This window comes from Coenobita brevimanus, chromosome 1 (genome assembly GCF_032717465.1).
Source record: "Coenobita brevimanus isolate Jiangsu-jjx chromosome 1, ASM3271746v2, whole genome shotgun sequence".
NCBI classification, from domain to species: domain Eukaryota; kingdom Metazoa; phylum Arthropoda; class Malacostraca; order Decapoda; family Coenobitidae; genus Coenobita; species Coenobita brevimanus.
The window spans coordinates 37,498,104-37,514,587 of NC_136954.1; positions in this window are offsets into that span (position 1 = coordinate 37,498,104).

Consider the following 16,484-nt stretch of genomic DNA (forward strand, 5'->3'; position numbering starts at 1 on the left):
ATAGGGGCCAGGAGAGCTTGATACAACTTGTAATAAGGACGCGCAAATGAAGCCATGGGGACATAGAGTTGACAATCCCGCTCTGGACAACAGAGAGAACGACTTACTCTACTATAACGGTAGAAGGGGGGGACTGAGGCAGAACACGCTCGTGATCATACATGCAGCAACTATGCGTTAAAATTACACAAAGGATGATGAAATCATAGGCTATGTAACAAAATAAACAGTTAAGCGAAAGCTGCAGATTTCTGAAATGCATAAACATAAAAATAATGATGACGATACTAGACAGATTTGAGAGATACAAGAGCGACATGCTTTAGGGCTGAATGACTGACTACTTACCGCACCTTGGGTTGACAGTAACTCGACTGACTCTTCCATCTCACTCGTCCTACACACTTCCTGAGATATGATTCGTTAATCCTGTGGACATTCTAAGCCACGTTGTTCCATGCGCATCGCCGACAGAATCCCCAAAACCGCCGAAAATACACCAAAAAAATCAGAGCAACTACAGTGCACATGCAATACCCTCATCTGGATCTCCATGTATGATGTGGTGCGTGATGGTGGCAGGGATTGAGGCATGAGTGGGCAGGGCTTGTTGTGACGTCACGATGGGCAACCACTGATAGCCAGTCATTATTATTTCCTTCACACTGTTTACTGATATCTTTACTACGCGGGTTGACATAACACACACAAAAAGTTCTTGCGTTAATGGCTGGTTTTAGGTGGCACGATTCTGGATTTCCAAGTGCAGAATGATATACGAAAGAAAATTTAACCCCGACACCTTGATCTCTTAACTCCGACCCAACACCTCGGCCTCAACTAGACTTCACGTTCTTTGACATTTTTACAGTCCCTCAACAGAAACTTTGAATTATAATAGGTTTGACGTGCAGTGAATAAAATCGTGCATGCATGATCAGAAGACAGGCAGGTAACCTGAGACAGATTTTTCACACACACACACACACACACACACACACACACACACACACACACACAAATCCTTTCTCTTAAAGGACCTTAGATCTTAACCTCACTGTCCCTCGACCACTCTTATCACAGACCTGTTTTCCTCCTCTTCTCTCTTCTCCGTCCTTTCCCTTCTCGCGTTCCCTCCCTCTCGCCTGCCTTTCCTCTCCTTCATTTCCTCCTCTTTTTCTTTCCATCACTGTTCTTTCCTCTCGCTCTCCCTCTCTCTACATCTTCTTTTACCTCCCTTCCTCTTTCTCCCTCCACTATCCTCTCACTGTCCCCCTCCGCTTCTCCTTCTATTTTGCCGCCACTGTCTTCCGTAATCTGAGGTTTTCTTCTCCGCTTCTCTTGTCCCGCACCATCCTCTCAGTCTCCCTCCTCTCCTTCCACTTCTTTTCCCCTCACTGCTCTTCCTCTGTTTTCTCTTTTAGCCTCCACTTCCACCATCTTTCATTATTCTCCATTTTTCTTTCCCAGTCTCTTGCAATCTGTTCTTTACTAAGCTGCACACAACCCTGCATACACTTGTCCTTTAGCAACAATGTAACTCACCATGCACTGAACATACCATGCATCTTAGCCAGTATATATTTCTTCCCCAAACACCATCGTCTGTCATCACCCTCCCCGCTTCTGTAGCATCTTAGCCACTATATATTTCTTCCCCAAACACCGTCGTCTGTCATCACCTTCCCCGCTTCTGTATCTCTGTTTTTTACTTGATTGTTCGATTATTTACATTAGTTACAGCCTACCCAACCAAAATTGGCCTCGAAAAGACCAAGAGTTCTGCTGATGTTCACTTTCCTTTGTACTCCTTTGACTCCGTTATAAAATGTTTAATAATATCACCGGCAGCCAAAATAGAAGTCCAAGGTGACAATATTCTTTTCCTCTCTGTTCTTCACTCTCTAGCATACAGTTCTTGTAAATATAATAGTTACATTTTCACTGTCGTGCAACTTTCCTGCAACTTCCCATGCATTGTAAGTAAATTAAGTACTTCAGTACATCTCATCGTTTGTACCCACAGCCTTCATTACTTAGCATACAACTCGGCATAACACTTCAATACACCTCTCCTTCTGCAACAATGTCCTTTATCTTGAATACACGTAGCCTGCAACCTACACAACAAAACTCTCCTTCTGCAACAACGTCCTTCAATGCCCTCCACACAAACTAGCCTGCAGCCTACATGGTAGCCTACAACTCCTTTTGCAACACCGTCCTTCACTATCCTGCACACAACCTAGCCTGCAACCTACATAACACAGCTATCCCTTTGCAACAACGTCCTTCGCTACCCAGCACACGATCCATCATACATGCCAGCCAACATAACTTTGATTTTGTCCCGGGGCCGAGTCGTGCATCACCACCTTCCCCGCATTGTTTTGTACCCGCATATGCAGCCCAGAGAGGAATTATTAAAGGCTGGCTCGGGTTATTTCCCTAGTGGTGCTGCAGATGTAAGAAATTTATACCCAAACGGAGAACAGCGAAGGGAGTGGCAATTACATGGCCAGAATTAATTATGGGAGCTGAGAGAGAGAGAGAGAGAGAGAGAGAGAGAGAGAGAGAGAGAGAGAGGATGAGGATGTGGATGAGGATGAGCAGGAGGAGGAGGAGGAGGAAACGGGGGGGACAGGAAGAGAACACCATCCAGAAAAGATGAAAAGAGAAATAAAGAAGACAAAGACAAAAAAATAAAAATAAAGGAGGAGAAGGAGGAGGAAAAGAGGAAGAAAGAGGAGCTGAAAGAAAATGACTGAGTAAGGTCAATGGGAGTACAACAGAAGGAAGGGCCACTTGCTGCCTGTGAGGAGGAGAAGGAAGGGGGGGAAACTGAAGAAGAAGGGGAAAGAGAAGGGAAAAGAAATGACTAATACCGAAAAAATCAGAAAAGGAGGAAGGAAAGAAAGGAAAAAAACAACAGGATCTCTTTCCAAAAACACAGAGAGAAAAAAAAAAGATGGAGAGAATAAACAAGGCCGAAAAAGTGGTGAAAACAAGAAGTCGGAGGGAGACTGCGAAGTGGAGGAAGCAAACAGGGAAAAAGCGAGAAAGAAAGCCGCAAACAACTCTAGGGAAATATGGGACTAAAGAAAATAATAAAGCCAAAGAAGGTAAAAGAAGTCTAAAGGGTCAATGAGGGAGCGTCAGAAGGTAGGGTAATTTCGTGCCTATTCTCCAAGGGTCGCCACATTTGCTACAGTCGTCGGCGAAATTGAGGCCAGAGTTCCCGTCGCAACTGGGAGCTTATTTCACGGTCACTGCCTCTACCAGTCTGTGGCCACTCGCTTCTTGCCCCCCTCTCCCACCCGTCTCGCTCTCTCTCTCTCTCTCTCTCTCTCTCACACACACACACACACACACACACAGGCCTCCTCCTCTCCCATTCTCCTACTTCTTAATAACCTCCCCCCCACACTCCCCCACCACTCGCTTCTTGCTCCCCGCTCCACACGCAAACCAGCCTTCCCTTCCTCCTTCCCCCTTATCTCACAAACTTCTCCTCTCTCCCACATCTCCAACTTTCACGCAACATACTCCCACAAACACATCTTTCTTTCTACTGTTTTCTTTGTCTCATTCTCAACTGCTTGGCCCCTCCCCCCCCTCCTCATTTAACCCATATTCTTCTCTGGGATCGTATTCTCTGCACTTCTGGCTGTTTCGTCACATCTTTTCAAGAGCGATTTAACAATTCAATATCTTCCTATATGCTACATGATGCAAACTATACCGACATTAAATCGAAAAACAGTACACAGGAAAATGCTAGGGTGTAATAAGCAAAATGAATCGCTAAGGATGAGGGGCTAGGAAGCCTCCTATGCCAGACAGAATACGGTTCAACTCTGTAATTCAAACTTCCATTCCCATCACATCTACCTACCTGACCAGCCGCTTCTATCCCTTCCCCTCCAGCACACACTCCCACCCTTTCTCACAAGCCCCCCTCCCCCTCCTCTCTTTTAAAAGTCGCCCTTCTCTCATGGGTTCCCCTCCCCATTCCATATCCCTCTCAACCACGCTTTTCCTTTCTTACAACTCCAATTCAATATCCCACTCCTGCTCTCTTCTGTCATGTCCCATACTGACCTCCCCGCCCCCCTCAGAAGTCCCCTTTCTTTCCCCTCCCTTTCTCCGATCTCTATGTTACCTCCTTCCCCTCCTAAAACACACACACACACACACACACACACACACACACACACACACACACACACACACACACTCGCACGCACGCAAGCGCGCGTTGAGATATGTCGACAAGTGAAACTGTATGACCGTATCTATTTTATTTTTCCAGTGATATTTGTATGTTTGTTTCAAACCAACAGCATAAGTATTGTAGAGTATCTTAGGCAGGACTGACACCGTTAAGTGAAACAATAATAATTTGTAATGTAATGGGTAACAGATGACACAGTGTTACGTTACGGTAGAGTAATTAATTATCGCACTGCCTAACGTTACGTAAATACAACCCCAATATCGAGTTTGCTCTTCTCATACTCTGGTAATTTACACATTCCTTCAGTTGTTACCATCTTGGCGGACACCGAAGTTTTTGAATCCGCTGAGAGACTTCAGTACAAAGAGTTTATATAGTTAGTTTTCAATATATCACCAAATCCATCCTTTTACAGGATTATTGATATAGTTTCTTCGTATCTTGAATCGTTTATAAAGGTTCCAACATGGTTTTATGCGTCGGCCTTGGTTACCTACTGGCGGCTCTCCTCGTAGCACGATCTGTGGCAGCCTTCCTATTAAGTCACTTATCCCTGAGGTTACACTGTATTATTTATCGACCTGGAACATAAATGATTTTATTCACTCTGTATTAGTTTCAACTGCCGTAAAACTGAAAAAAAAAAAAAGGTGCTATGAAACGAAAATGCTATGAAACTAAATAAAATGAAGTGTCGCCACCGCTGCAGTCGAGTCGTTACACCTTCACCGGCCCACTTTATCAGAGGAATAAACTGCTGCTCCTCAAAGATCATATTAATTTTTGTTTTCATTATAAGCTACCAAACTCACCCCCTAACAGATATTACTGTATTTTCTTTGTACTGGGTTTCTGCTGCTACAACATCATTTTCTACAATAAAATACATCGGTGCTACTTAACGTACTGGGGGTCCTCCTCACAGTGGCTCGCAGTCCAGTAAGGGTGCGATGGACCCCATACTGTCCACCTCGAGTGACCCACGTTTTTATGGAGACAACTATACAATTATTACTCTGTTTACCTTTCGTTCTCTGCACCTGTCTTTTCTTTTGTCCATTTCTTTTTCATTTATTATTTCAGTTTTTTCTCAGTCTTTGTTTACTTTCCTTACCGTGCGTTCCCTGAATGTCTGCTGTTTCCATCAGCTCTCTCTTCTTTTGAGTATTTACGTTTTTTCCTCTTTGCACTTGCTAATTTCTCCTAATTTTACACCCACGCTCGTGAAGAGGGATAAGGTGTTATGATTCTGTCGATCCCCCCCCCCCGCCGCGCGCGCGTGCGTGCGTGTGTGTGTGTGTGTGTGTGTGTGTGTGTGTGTGTGTGTGTGTGTGTGTGTGTGAGAGAGAGAGAGAGAGAGAGAGAGAGAGAGAGAGAATAACACCAATAACGGTAGAAGTGATATGGGTCGGCAAGGGGATGACTATTTTTTCAAACAAGAGATCGGAGGTCAGAGTCTCAGGCCTGAGTAAGAAAAAAGAATGACCGAACAAGATCATCTTACGCATTTTTTTTTTTTTTTAGGGGGGGGGAAGGAGGGGGGCCAAACCTGCTGGAAAGATGTGAAGGTAAAACAAGAATGAAAGGCTTCAATCTTTAGGATATTCAAAGGCCTTGGTCACAGAGCGAGGTCAATTTTCGACTCGTATGCTCATATGTGAATAAAAGAGCTGAAACAATTTTAATGCGATTTGGGGCAAATCTGGATGAATGGCTAAGGTTTAGAGAACGGCTTGATCAATTTTTTTTTAGTTTAATAGGTCAAAGGTCACTGTCAACTAAGAAAGTTATTCGATTTAGGCAAAACTTCGTGAAAGGGTTTAGGATCATACAAGGATATACGATTTCCATTTGGAAAGCAATCAGTCGAAGTTCAGGTCACAAGAAAAAAAAGAGAAAATTCAAGATCATACGACGATATCAACAAGTTTTGGTGTGATATGGACCAAACGTGGTGGAAATTTAAAGGGCTAAGCCAGAATGAAGTAATTGGATTTTGAGATCAATCGGTTGAATGTCAGAGTCACAGGCCAAAGTTAAATATCTGACCCCTAAACCAAGTGGTGGGAACGGGTGTTGCATTTTTTTTCTTTAGCTTCACTTTTAATCGTTTCTCACCCCTCTGTTATTTTTGTTGTATCTTATTGTAATTCAACACTTAACATGTTTTCTTTCATTATTTACGTCATCTCTCTTCTTTGTCCCCCTCTTGGTATATTGTCTCTGTTCTTCATTCTCCTTTGTTCTCGCGCTCTTCTCTTTGTTAATGTTCTAGTTTTTTGCTGTTTTCCATTTCCTCTCCTTTATCTTTTCATCTCCTCTCCCCTTTCCTCTTCCCTCAGTGTATCACCTTCCCATCACTCTTCACTACTGATAATTTATTCTCTTTCATTTTGTCTGCTGTTTACGTTGTCTTCACTCCCTCGCATCTTTAACCCCATCGCGCCAATGACGTGCTAATTATTTTAATCATGCTTACACCTTACGATTTCGTTCAACTTCGGACCTGTATTATTACAAGACTTGGTGAGGACTCTCTCTCTCTCTCTCTCTCTACTGATATCAACTTCCCCTTCCCCTCCAGCTTCCGCACGCCATGTCTTTTTCCTTACGTTATATCAGGTGTCTTCGCCTCTCCCCAGTGACAGCCTTTCTGTTTAATTCTGTATACCTCCGTGTGATTACATTCAGCTCAAGATGTACCTCCATTACCTAAGTCATTAACAACACGATTTTTTACTGGCTACCTTCGGATTTTTTATTTTTACTCGCCATTTCAGGACGATTTTCAGTTTTATTCTGGTTACGTACACTCGGCACCAGAAGTCCTGTCGCTTCCTCTGGTTCTCTCCCCATGTACTTTGGAAATCATTGCGATGAATCCACAGCAACTGGCACTGACGAATTTACTTAGCTATAGATCAGTGTCACAGTGTCGGTTGATGAGGACTGACGACACTGAATCAAAGTCCGTGGAAAGAAATATATGAGAGGTGACAAGATTTTCGCCATCGACTGTACCAATGTTTTGCTAATTTATTACTTACGCCAAAGAAGCTGAACGGTGGTTATGTATTCACCTTTATCTGTCTGTTTCTGTACATGATATTTCAGAATGCTGTTATCAGATTTTAAAAGAATCTGGTGGACAGGTGGACCGTGGATCAAGGAAGCTTTGTTTATATTTTGAGGTGGATCCCCATCCGGATGCAGAAGTACATCATAAACTATATTGGCGTTGGCGAGAGACGCACTCCCTGAGACTGTGCAAAAAGGCAGACAAAGGCAGTAGAATTAACTTACTGGCTATGTGAGACCGTAGAAGTATTTGTCTGGTAGGAAAGACGAATGATAGCAATATATCACAAGTTTTATTGGCATTGGAGAGGTATGCTCTTTCTGAATGCCTTCTGGTTTATTCATTTATTTCATTTAATAATTTGCTATCTCCGGACAGTCTTTGTTTTTATTTTGGCTAACAGGCCGATTTTTCATTTCTGTGAAAGTTTAATCTTAACTGCTGTGGGTAAAAGTTTTGGGGAAACTAATCCAGTGGAGAGTATTCCAAAGATATACATTCGTCTCCCCAGCCTCTTTGGTTGTGTGATTTGTTCCTTTCATATGACAACCAAATACTTTTCAGTTTAGTGGAAGCTCTGGCAGAAGAGGGAATAGAGAACAATTTCATTAACCTTTTTCTGCTCTGGCAGAGCATAGATGAAAATTTCATTAACATTTTTCTGCTCTGGCAGAACAGGGAACAGACGAAAATTTCATTAACCTCTTGATGTAGTATTCTTGATAATGCCAGAAAATTTGCTTCGATATTTGTAAACGGTTCAAACCTAAACTTCAGTAATGACCTCACTGTGTTGATGTCTTTTGATTTTCCTCCGATTTTTTTTTATTTTTATTTATTTTTTTTTTAAGGAGACCATAACAGTGAGGGAAGTAGATAAAGTCCCATGTAACATCTTTATTATAATGATATCTTATACAGCACATTTCATCTTTTGTTACAACCAGAAGACGTTGCGCCTTGAGCTTATAGAAGGCTTTCAGTAGTGAGGGAAGGAGACAAATGTCTCTTAAACATTTTATCATATGGACATATTTTATTCCTGCTACACCAGATGACTTCATTCAGCTTAGGCAAAGTCTCTCGTAGTGAAGAAGTGGGAAGCACTTTTGAATAGTCTCTTGTGTGTGTGTGTGTGTGTGTGTGTGTGTGTGTGTGTGTGTGTGTGTGTGTGTGTGTGTGTGTGTGTGTGTGTGTGTGTGTGTTTAAACTTGCAAGCCATCCTGCTGGTGAAGGTTAGTGGCCGGATGGGTGGAATGATTTTGGGTGGGTGGGCGTGATGAGTGAGCAGGGTGGGTGGGTGTGATGAGTGAGCAGGGTGGGTGGGTGTGATGGGTGAGCAGGATGGACGGGTGTGGTGGGTGAGCAATGTGGGTGGGTGTGGTGGGTCAGCAGTGGGGGTGGGGGTGGTTGGTGGGTGAGCAGGGTGGGTGGGTGTGATGGGTGAGCAGGGTGGGTGAGAAGGAATGGTGGGTATGGTGGGTGAGCGGGGATCGTGGGTGTGGTGGGTGAGCGGGGATGGTGGGTGTGGTTGGTTAGTCGGTATGGTGGGTGTGGTTGGTAAGCCGGGATGGTGGGTGTTTTGGGAGAGCAGGGATGGTGGGTGTTGTGGGTGAGTAATGTTGTTAAGGTGTGTATGCACTGAGGAGGCTTGGGTAGGTTGGTGAGGTGGGTCGGTGCATGGGTGGGTGGACAGGGAATGAAGTGGGTTGGGTGGCTGGGTGAGTGGGGTGGGTGACTGAGGTGGGTTGGTGGAGTATGGGGGTGTTTAGCAGGAAAATAGATCCATGGTAGGAACAGAACCATAAGCGAGAACAGATACATGGAGAAAAAGTCTATTGCAGAAATTGAGCAATGGGAGGAAACAGTCCCATGAGTGGAATCAGTGTTTTTGCATAGGGAAAAATAGACCGACGAGTGAAAATTTCATGGTGAAAATAGGTCCCAGAGCGAATGTTGATCCACAGGTAAAATAGGTCCAAGGGAGAAAATAGGTCCACAGAAACACAGGTTAGAGCTTGATTTTTTTTTTTTTTCCTGTGGCGTTTCGGACCACACAAAACCCATCTCTCCCACCCAACACTTGCACTGGTTGCAATGGAACATCTAGATAACAATATATTCCCTAATTGTTAATAACTATTACAAATATTTCTGAATCAATTAAAAAAAAATCTATTTCAAGCTTTGAAGTCTTTTCAGCTGGGGAAATAACAACTTCGGTACATAGACGTCAACAGACAACAAAGCCTTTTCAATAAAATGATATTGCAAAAGAACAACATATCCTATTAACGAGAAAACTGCTGTTGCAAGTTTCCGATCTTCAGGTGCGAAAAAATTAACTTGCACTTCAACAAAATAATAAAACCTACTCAGTTAAATGATACTGCAAAAGAGTAGTTCGTTTTGAGGCCAAGAGAAAAAAACAATAGCAAGTTTGGGAGACTTTTCAATGGCAAGGACAGCTGGCTGCACATAAGTCGAGTAAAAACAGTCCTTCAAAGTTTATCCGAAGACCAAGTGTTTGGGTCATCACGATTCCTCAAACCGCAAGATGTGCAACTGAGAAGTGGAAAGTTATAATTAAAGTTGTGGCGGTAATAAGGAGTCCTAGGAGTTGTGAGTGACTGGCCAGAACACATACTAGGACACACTCAGCAGACACACACACTGACCAGGACAGGAACTCCCGAGAACACACACACGGACCAGGACACACACACACACACACACACACACACACACACACACACACACACACACACACACACACACACACACAAGCTACAGATGGCAAGACAAGGAAATGACACGAGTGGGGGACTGGAGAGGTGTGAGAATAGCTGGTAAGAATGGGAATAAATATAATACACGTGTACGTCACTGAGTTGAAAATGGTTAATTAAGCTCAGGGTAGACTTTTCTTATTGATGTGATAAAAACGGAATCGATTTCCTCTGACGTACAAAAAAAAAAAATCTTCAAGTCATTCACTTCCTTCCCCGTCCCTCCTCAGTAACGATTCCATCTTTACCTCGTGAATACATAACCAGACACTCTTATACCTCTTTGTCTCTCTGCGATATGTCAGTCTTTGATTTATCTACCCCTTACTTCTCCCAACCTCTCTCTTCTCATCCTCACAGTACCCCTCTTCTTTCCCTCTTTTATCCTTGTCCTTCCTCTTCCTTCCGTCCTTCATCCCAGGCGTTCTCCCCCTCCCCATATCTCCTTTTCCTTTTTCATCTCCCCTCTCCTTGCACACTTCTCTCTTCCTCCTCTCTCTCTGTCTCCTCCTTCTTTGGCCTCTTCTACACCTCACTTCTTTCTTCCCTCTCTAGCTCTCCTCTCACCATCCTCATCACCTCCCGTCTTCTTCCACCTTTCACTTTTCTCTCTTCTCTTCTCTTTTCTGTCTCTCCAACCTTGGTCATTTCTCTCCCCCTCCCCTTTCTCCCTCTTCCTTCCTTACCCCTTACCCGCACTCCTCCCCCCTCTTCTTCCTCTTTCTTCCTTCCCCTTTCCTTTTCTCCTTCCCTTCCCCTCCCCTTCTCCCTTCTTCATCCTTACCCCTTACCCACTCTACTCCCTACTCTTCTTACTTTCTCTTCTCTTTATTCTCCTTCCCTCCCCCTCCCCTTCTCCCTCTTCCTACCTTACCACTCTACGCCCCCTTTCTTCCTCTTTCTTCCTTCCCATTTCCTTTCCTTCTCCTTCTCCTCTCTTCTTCTTCTTCTCTCATTCCACTTACCCTCTACCCCTCATCTCTCATCGTCTCATGCATGGCGTGGGAGATCTCTTAATGAGGCGTGTGTCCCTCTCAACGACTTAAAATTAAGCTATCATTTAATCCAACTCTTTCTATCATCTCCCTAACCGACGTCTCATCCTTCTTGATGTTTTGCCTCCTCCTGCTCTTCTTCTTCTTCTTCTTCCTCCTCCTCCTCCTCCTCCTCCTCTTCCTGTTCCTTCTCCTCTACTTCTCCTCCCCCTCCTCTATTTCTTCTTCCTCCTCTTCTCTTGTTTTTCATACACTGCTTCCCCCTCCTCAACTTAACCTTGCTCTCCTCTTACCACTACAACTACACACTTTCTTTTTAGAGGTCTAATTCCTTTTCCTGTACCACCTCCTCTTCCTCTCTCCTTCTACTTTATTACGTGATAGCGAGAGAAGTGAGGGGACGATGTTTACTCTCAGTTACTATGGTACTGGTAATAAGCAGCCCGGCCCGACCCGTGCGCCACGCCAAACAAAAGCTATTAACTTTATTCTATGTGAAAAATGGAGCTTAAATTCTTTCTGCATGCGATACAATCATTCAATAAATTTTGTCATCAACTAAAAACGTGCCCATAAAGATGTAAGAATCCCCTGGAATCTCGAGTTCTCCAAGGGAGTGTTCGGCTCTAATCTGTGAATGCCTCAGTTACGAAATCAACTTAAAAAAAAGATTTCCCGTCGTAACACTATGTTTTTGGCATCAGCTCCAGCAATTAAATATCGGAGATTCCACTCATAATTTCATACCAGAGGACAATTGTGATAACACGGCGCTCGCTCGCTCGTCACACGCTCCCAAAGCATGCTTCACTGGTATTATTTACTTTTCCTCCTCCTCTTCGTTCTTTTTCTCCTCTTTTTCCTGTTTGTTTTTTTCTCTTCATTTTCCATTTTCCTCATTCTTCTCCTGCCTCTAATCATCCTTTCCTAAGAGAGAGAGAGAGAGAGAGAGAGAGAGAGAGGATGTTCTTTATTGTTGAGAAACCCAGTCTCTCTGGCCGAGCACAATCATCAACCGCAGGCAAACAACCGCCCCTGTAGGGCCGTACCGTGAAGTGAACCGATATTCGCTCGTGGTTCATAGCACCTTGACACAGCGATGCGCAGGAAAAAGTGCCGAGGTTTGGTTCCTGGACGGACGCCGCATTTTCGTCTCTCCACCCAGATATTAGGACACTATAGCAGGCTCCACATCACACCTCAATTTTCTGTTGAGGATACACGTTCACAAGACGGGAGGAGGAGGAGCAGGAGGAGGAGGAGGGACGGTATACGACACTGGCTAGACACGATGGTCATTTGTTTCGCCCGCGTTAGAAAATAAGTCGGTTCCTACCTAAGAGAGCTCCCCACCATCATTCCTCCCTCATAGCCCGTATTAACCCCCAACTCCCCCTTCTTCCCCATCTTTTCTTCCTATAAACAGCTTCAGCCAGGATAAATTGTGTATGTGTTATTCTTTACTGCTACGTTACATTTTTTTTTTTAACTTTCGAGAGCCCCTTAGTCAGGAAGCTTATAACTTACTCTCATCACTTCTCCTCCTCTCCTCAGCTACTCTTTCCTCCCCCTCCCTCGTCTTTCCCCTAACTCTCCCTTGCTTCCTCTCACGCCATCCCTCTTTCTGTTCTTTCGCCCTCCCCCCCCTCATGGTACCCCCCCCATAATCCTTACAAGAAAGGCTGTTTAATTGGTTGCTATTCCTTTTATTTTGACTTTCCTTTTCTCATTTCTTTTCCTTGTCCTCTGCCCACACCCTCTTCCCCTCCTCCATCTCCACCTCCACCACACCAACCCTTCCCTCACCTTTCACTCCTCCTCATGTTCTCCCGTTACCTAATACTATATTTCTACTATTTGTGTATTTTACTACCTATACTTTCAGCTCACCTATCATATACCTCCATTACCTCGCACCTCGATTTTTTTTTTTTTTTACTATTCCTCACACCATCACAGAATATATTTTTCAAAATTTTCAGCAGCTATAATATTTACATAGATTACGTATTTTCACTACCAGTATTTCCAACTCACCTTTATACTATTTCCTTATATATCACTTACTACCTCTTTCAACTGGAGAAATTTTTACTAAGAAAATAAAGTTTTACTTCCCATCATTGTTACCCAGGCATCTCCACTATATTCACAGATTTTTAAATATATATTTCTCCTACAGGAGAAACACCTTATAATATTTACATCAGCTATTTACTCTTTCCAGTCCGCATATTCAGTTCATCGGTATAATGTCGACTTATACAAGTGCACGTGGGCCTTTCGGGCCCTCTCGCACTTGCTCCTGCAGAGGGCTCTGGCGTTGCGCGCTCGCTTTTTCGTGCTTCTCACTCGTTTCCTCGTGCTTCGCGTGCACGTTGCGATCATTTCAGGCAATCCGAGTCACGTTTATGTGCTGTTCTAGTCTAATGTTGTCACTATCAGCCGTCAAGGCGACATCGAAGGGCCCATGATGGTACATTTATGTGCTGTTCTAGTCTAACGTTGTCACTTGGATTTTTCGCAGCTAACCAACTGATCATGTTATTTGCAGTTTTGGGAATGGAACCAAAGTTGTTCGCACGCAAGTCCGAGGTATTAACCACTCGGCCACGGAAAGTGACTGGGTGCCAGGAGCTGCGTTTTTTGGTCAAAATTTGATCGCTCATTAACCCGCCCCGTCCCAACCACTTTTCCACCACTGACTCCCCCCAGTCCTGACCAATTTTGGAAAAAAAATTTTTTGGCTGAAACCTCCGCTTTTGGTGAGAAACATCGAAAATTCATAGAGAAATCGCTCACCTGAGGTTTAAAATTCTCAATACAGGTAGCCGTATCTCCTTACCTTACTGGGTTTTCTATCAGGCTGACTCCAAAGAAAACGAGTTCTGTGGGAGGGTAACTATTCCATACCACTTATAAATGGTATTTATTTAGTCATTTGATACGAATTTATATGTAGTATGAGAGTATATTGGTTTTCACACAGTAATATAGACAATATAAGCATTGTTTCACTCACCAAACACATCAACATACCTGACCTTTTTTGGCAACATTACCTGATCATCATTTCTGACCGTTTCTTCCCCTAATGCTACATAAACTTTGTCCTCAATGTTGTCATCGATTGGGGAATCGCTCTGGCCCAGAATTTCATACTATGGCACGACATGTCTTTACTCTGGTAACAAGTGAATTGCCGAGACAATGGCATGTGAGGGGGGGGAGGTCATGAGGGGTAAGGCATTGTCCCTGCTTGGCATCTTGTAGAGGAAGGTGTCCCGTCTATACGTACCAAAAATCACAAGCGAAAATTGAAAATTGTGCAAATTAGGGACCTTGCAATTGATTCACATTTACATATGTCAACGGGAGTGGCAGTGACAAAACGTGTGGACGTATATTCACGTCAACGGGAGTGGCAGTGACAAAACGTGTGGACGTATATTCACGTCAACGGGATGCGGCGGGTTAAATATAGTAAAAGTTTTTCAGTCGCGATGGGACCAAGTTTTTTCACATCAGCAAATTTTTTGCGATTTTTGTGCCAATTTTGGTGCGATTTGAATGCGTAGTTTTGGTTGCCCAAAATATATATATACACACACACACACACATACACGGCTACTACTATAGTATATTAGATAGATATTTTCTTCTACCAGTTCTTAAAATCTATAAAAAGTACCTCTATCTGTCTACAGCAAGACTCCCTAATCCTGTAAGCGGTGGCCACAAACAAATCGCCTCCATGTCGCCCTGTCCCCCGCAATTTCGTTGCCCACCCCCCAGCTCACACCCCCCTTTCACATATATCGTACCTCTCCACTCCATCCCTCCATCTCATCCTCCATCGCCCCCTCCCTCTCCTCCCCCTACTCAGAGTATATTCCTTTTTTTTTTTTTTTTTTTTTTTTTTTTTAACTGGTGTCAATATTTTTCTGCGTTTCCAACTTAAGATTTTACTGCTTCCTTATAATTAATATTTTTCCTGCCACTGTTATCAACTTCTTGCATTCTTTCCTTGAATTACACATTCCATTTCCTACAATTATGTCCAACTCACCGAAAAAACAGTCAGTTAATCTTTTTTGTTACCACTGTTTCTAACTCATGTTTACATTGTTTACCTGGATTATATTTATTTTTCTCTATTTCATTTCCAACTCACCATAATATTTGCACTGAGTATATAGTGTATATTATATTATTTTCTTAACAGTATTTCCATCTTATCTGTATAATATTTACTTGGATTATTTTTTTCTACCATAGTGCATTCAGTTTAACTTGGCCCAGATTTTCATCCTTTTGCAGCATATCTTTACGTAGCTCAGTGACAAAAAAAAAAAAAAAAAAAAAAAAAAAAACGACGACACTACGGCTCTCCATCCTTTCCATAGCACTTCTTGATGACTAGCATCATGTTCTAGTGGTCAATCTCTTATTACAATTCAGCATTCCAGATGAAGAGATGGTAAATTTTGGCCAAGTTAAGGTGAACAGAGTACATGGTAATTTTTGGCCAAGTTAAGGTGAATAGAGTACATGGTAATTTTGGGCCAAGTTAAAGTGAATACAGTACAGCAAATATATTTTTCTTTTCGACCACGTTCCTCGACTCAGCTCATCTGAAGTGCCCCCATTTTCCCATTATCTCGGTCCCAATTCTGCTGGCCCATTTTTTCCAGCTTCATTTTTCCCACCTATTATTTCCCCAGACATTAGGCAGCTCAAGAAACGTCTGATCCCGTCCCTGGCAGCTACGGCGGAGATGAAGACGCTCGATTTTTGCAGGGGAGGGAGTCGGAGGAAAGAGAAGAGAGGGAAGGAAGTGAGAGGGAAGTATGAGGGAAGAGAGAAAAAAGAAGACATGGAAAGAGGTGGGATGGAAGAATGCAGAGGGGAAGGGGAGGAGGGGGAGGAAGGTAGGAAGAGGCGAGAGGAAAAGAATAATAATAGGGAGGGAAGAGTAAAAGAGAGAAGAGGAAGTGAAAGGAAAAATGGAAAGAAGTGGGAGGGAAAATGGAAAGAGGAGTTAGGAAAGACTGAAAGAAGTGAGAGAAAAGAAAGAAGGAAGTGAGCAGGATGATGGTAGGGAGGAAGGAAAGGAAGAGAGGAAGATGTGAAGAGTAAGAAGGAAGAGAAGAAGAGACAAGAAGTGGTTGGGAAGAGGGAAAGAGCTGAAAGGGAAGGGAAAAGCTAGATGAAGAGAAGAAAGTGGGTGAGAAAGGAAAAAACTGTTTGTCAAGGAAAGAAGGAAATATTAACAGATAAGAGAAATGAAAAGAGGAAAAGTAATGGCAGAACTGGAGAAGAGAGAGAAAAGAGGAACCTTAGTGATGAGAAAATGAGAAAAAGAAAACAAACAACAAAAGAAA